The 5,177-nt window shown below is 40.7% G+C and overlaps 1 pseudogene across 1 annotated transcript; it reads left to right on the top strand.

Moving 5' to 3' along the window:
• The first annotated feature begins 1,709 nt into the window (after nt 1-1,709).
• Nucleotides 1,710-5,138, top strand: LOC146251588 (L-rhamnose-binding lectin CSL3-like; annotated as a pseudogene). The gene is made up of 7 exons (XR_014732073.1): nt 1,710-3,153; nt 3,233-3,277; nt 3,387-3,684; nt 3,760-3,804; nt 3,921-4,056; nt 4,134-4,250; nt 4,327-5,138. The product of XR_014732073.1 is annotated as an L-rhamnose-binding lectin CSL3-like (transcript).
• Nucleotides 5,139-5,177: the final 39 nt, after the last annotated feature.

Here is a 5,177-nt window from a genome sequence, read left to right as displayed (position 1 = left end):
TATTTTAGTATGTTTTAGTGTTCTCAATTCATGATATAAGTAGATACATGATTATAACCAAACGTATGGGCATGGCTGTGAGCAAAACAATTGCTGCAGTACATCTAAATTTAATATAAAGCTTTTGAAACAACGCGGCAATCAAATTATTTCATGCGTCTTTTTAACTGCCATTAGATAGGAGGGAAGATACATATCTTGTAAGTTTTAACACGTTGCATATCGCTTGTACCAAAGCCCCTCGATGAAAAGGTTGTAACTTTTTATTATTACAGCACAATTTGTCACTCATACATTTGCAGTTTATGGCTAATAGCAGAGACCTGATGTAAAAACTAGAGCCTCAAGTAGATAAACAAGAAGCTAGCTAACGTTCTACTGCTAACAGTGCTAGCTGGTCGGTTTAGAGGGGAAGTCTCAAATACATGTACTGACTGTAAAATTAATCACACGACTGAATTCTAGAGGACCTAAGCTTTCGAACAAAGTATAGTAAATGCATATGCCCTGCAGTGAAATCGTTAGAATATCTTATGTTTGTGGCTAATGTGATGCCTGCATATCGCAGCACAGCAGAGTGCAGGGCAGCAATCTGACCGGCAAACGAATTATATCAACACTTAAAAGTCGTGTTCAAGCCATCCAGTGAAATGGTGTATTGTTGACTTGTTGTAGCACACAAACATAGCACATCTTGCACAAATCCACCAAATGATTTAATATTTTAGCAGAGGGACTTCTCGGCAGTTCTCCATTGTTGAATTGAATGATATCCCGGTAAAGCGGAAGTGCAAATACAACGGAAGTGCAAAAAGATGAAGAAAGTGGGCGGGGCGGAATAAGGTGAATAGTAATAGGTGTGTTCGACTTCATGCGCCTGCAGCCTGGCTGACTTGATGGAGCGAATGGCTTTCTCAGCTTCAACGCAGCCGGCTGTCGGCACTGCCGGTGCTGCATGAAGTCGAACACAACTAGCCTAATGGGGTCATTTATTTGCTAATTGCGTTACATTTCTGAATCACGAAATTCATTTGTGCATCGCATTTGTGAATCATTCAAACAAATGAACCTCGCGCCTGAAAGGTGAAGAAAGTCGATCGTGTTATTCGTTGTTGTTGTTGATTTTGAAAATTCTGATTGGCTAGCATGGCTTTATCCTTCACATTACACTGCCGCCTACAGGTTTGGCATAGTTATGATGGCGCTCGGGGGCGTAAATGCGGGTAAATGTAAACAGAAACATTTTTAAAAACGTACTTGTGTGTACGACGTTATTTTTGAAAACGGAGTGGCAGAAATATTCGTTTCTGTAAATACCCTGCTATGTGTAAACGTGGCCTTAGCCTATGCGGGTCACGTGAAAAACGATCCAAAGATCCTTATCCGAAGACCCAGTCAAAATGAACGAATCGTTTCTGTTTTTGCTAGCTACATTACTGAGCCTATGCAGCAGGGGCGTAGCCAGAATAATCTTTTTGGGTAGGCCTAGAAAAATATGGATAGGCATTTTTTCAGTTTCTTATTTTACTTATGTAAAAAAAAAAAAAAAATCTGAGATATTTTCGTTGTTGGGTAGGCCGTAGAACAAATTGGGGCCTGTGCCTTCCAAACAAATTTAATATTGTATATATTTTTGGTCCTATTTTCTGTAAAGCAATACAGTTAGGCTACTTAAAGTATGTTCTAAATGGCAGAAATATGCTGCCAATTAACAATTGACCTAACAAGTTATTGTAAATGGTCAGTAGCCTAGCCTATCGATCAAGGTAGGCTATAAGCATGTACACTGTCGGCTTCATTTGGTCTTGATATGCTAAGCATTCTTTAGCAAATAATAACAATATACCCACTATATTAATTAAAACTACTTCAGCATAATAATGCACCTAAAATACAAACGTGAGCAAGGGCAGCAATCGCTATCGAATCAACAGGCATGCAATTATGCTAGCAGGGGAAGAATACAAACAACGAAAATCACCAGTTAAATTTGCAATAACTGTAGACTAATACAATAACAGGCTTTAATGAACTGAATACATAAATTATACGACTTACAGTTCTCAAAGACGCACACACGCAATCTCAACTGCGCTGTTAAACGCTTGTCCTTGCTATTCTCCGTCATGCACTCTAACAATCACTGCTGATAGACGGCCTAAAATCTTGTACAGCCCTATTTCTGATACCGTGGCGGCAGAAAGTTAGCCGTAAATCAACATAGGGATAACTGCCGCCTCTTCACTAACGGAAAGACTAGGCCTACGTTTAATTATAAATAAAGTAAAGTAAGCAAACAGCATTCATTAACAGAATGCTAGCGTGTTATGAGCAACAACGATTCACCCTGTAAGAAATCGAAAGGATACTCTTCATTCAAATTTCGACCTACAGGCCTAATCCATGTTGAACATGCAAAAACTACAATACATCTGAGATTTGTCAACAACAATGGGGCGAAAGAGACACATTTTGCTGTGTTGCTCCATAGACTCCCATTCAATTTGCACTCGCAATAACCCTCAGTGGAACTCTGGTGGAACTGCAACCAAATTTGGTACAAAGGCGCTTATTTGGGAGTCGACGGGTTCTGGTTTGACTTTCTACTACAATCGACCAAATTGGCCAAAGAATATATTTAGCTTATAGGGGTGTGGCTAGCTAATGTTTGTTTACCAAGTTTGACAGAAATTTATTTCACGAACGCTGAAGCAGTCACTCCAGACATCCCAACCTGCAGAGACTCATCAGCCCAACTACTTTATATTTACATAACCATTCAAGTTTATCTGGGTTTGAAGTTGTAGACTTAGATGATAGTTTGTGACTGCATTCACTGTAGAGCAACTCCTACAGCTCCCATCTTAAAAAAATGTAAACTTAAATTTTAGCCTGAGAGGTGGAGGCAGGGTGACTCAGCCTTGCATTACTTCAATGAATTGTTACATTTCCTTTTATGAAATGTTAAGGGGTGGGGGGGGAGTTTCTTGTCTTTCCACAAATATCCAGAATGAGTTGTAGATGTTGCAAATGCATCTGCGTCCAACTGTATATGATGCTTTAGGAAAGTTTACAGTCCATATTTGACCAACTGCCAGATTGTGATCTTTCTGTCTGTTTCAGTGCTGGCATGTTGTATGTCTACAGGAGCAGGTAAAACTCAGAACCTGATTGTCCAAGGGAGGATCTGTTTTTTGTAAACGATTAACAATTATAATATGTACCATTTCAGTGACTACAGACATCTGTGAAGGTCAGCAGGCCACCCTGAACTGTGGTACGTTGCTACAGTTCCAGTTGTACTGTTGCCTTGCTGTACTGTTTCACGCAGCATTCAAGTTACATTAATAGTAAGAGAATAGGGTTTAACGTCTTCCTGTTTCCAGGGAGTTCTGTGATCGACGTGGTCAGTGCTAACTATGGACGCACAGACCGTTGGACCTGCAGCTCTGGCCGTCCACAACGTCAGATTCGCAACCTTTCCACAGCTTTCCATTTGGTGGCTAAAAAGTAAGACTCACACTATCAGGCGCACACGCAGACACTTTCTCACACTCGGTTTGTCCCTTCCCAGGTGCACTGAAAAGTCGAACTGTTCTCTGGATGCCTCCAAGTCTGTGTTCACTGATCCCTGTTATGGGACCTACAAATACCTGCATGTGATCTACAACTGCATTGCCCCAAGTTGGTATTTGTGTGTTTGATTGCTTGTGTGTGTAAACAGTTGACACTGACCTATTTGTGCTATTACTGTTTCAGAGAAGACGGTGATCTGTGAAGGTCAGCAGGCTACCCTAAACTGTGGTACGTTGCAACACTGAATGCTGTTGCCCTACTATACTGTTAACAGTTCCACACTGCATACATTTAAACTACACATTGATGGTAAGAAAGCAGAGGTAATGACTTCCTGTTTCCAGGGAATTCTCACGTCAACGTGGTCAGTGCTAACTATGGACGCACAGACGGGGTGACCTGCGTCACTGGTCGTCCACCAAATCAGATTAGCAACACCAACTGCCTCAACCCCACAACCTTGCTGTTGGTGGCTAGCATGTAAGACACGTGCACACACACACAAACATGCACTCTCACACATGCACACACTTATTTTGCTCCTTTCACCTTCCCAGGTGCAATGGACATACAAGCTGTTCTCTGGATGCCTCCAACTCTGTGTTCACTGATCCCTGTTATGGGACCTACAAATACCTGGATGTGACTTACACCTGTATGTACCTACACCTGCGGTAAGTGATCTTTACATCTCTCAGGATGTGTGTGTGTGTGTGTGTTATATATTTACTCTGGCACTTTCTGTTTCAGTGAGTATTGTTGGGTCGAAGGAGTGGAACAGCCTGGACCTGGAAATGAACCAGTTCCAATGACGAAGACTGGTTCTATATTGAATGAATTCATCAATTTACATGTATCAGTGTGTTGTGGTTGTTTCCAGAGAGGTTGTTTGGAAACGCATCAAGACTATTAGTGATGCAGGAAGCACTTGATTTACTAAACCCACTGAGAACAAAGAGGTCCAGAGCCAAGCTCTGAGTTAAAACAAAAACTACTTGGTTTCAAATACTTATCCCAGGCATCACCACATCCTTCGTCCTGTTCTTGGTGTTATGCAATTATACCCATATGAAATGTAGTGTTCATTCAATCCTTTCCAGCCGGACCATGCAAAACAATTATTCCCATAGTTCCTGCCTTAATATTTTTGCCATCCACACAAATTATTTCCGAACTTCCAGATACATGTAACAGTAGATGTGCTTTTAGCTTAAGGGGTTACTGGAAGTGAGTAATACACGTATCTTCAATGTTAACATCTTCCCCACATCTTATATTTGAATGAGATGGGGAGTTAGATTTTGTTGTTTTTTGGCACAAAACCTGTTTTATTTCTGAGTGGACAAGAAATCAGTTGGCTAACATTGAAAAAATATTCTATTATTGCACAAACACAATTGGGGCCTAATGTTTGCCATATATTTGACAAATATGGTATCAGTGGGATAATGTACTTTGAGGTGTACAATATAATAAAATAATGGACTCCCCGGAAGTCTATTATTCCGCTGCGCGTAAGAGGGTTCATGCCTTTGCTTCATCCATTATTTAAAATTCAAAAGGATTTAGAAAAGAACATCAGTGGTGTTTTGGGTAGGTGG

Source organism: Hypomesus nipponensis, chromosome 18 (assembly GCF_054491055.1).
Source record: "Hypomesus nipponensis isolate SF chromosome 18, ASM5449105v1, whole genome shotgun sequence".
NCBI lineage: Eukaryota > Metazoa > Chordata > Actinopteri > Osmeriformes > Osmeridae > Hypomesus > Hypomesus nipponensis.
This window is presented reverse-complemented; position numbering and strand designations above follow the sequence as displayed.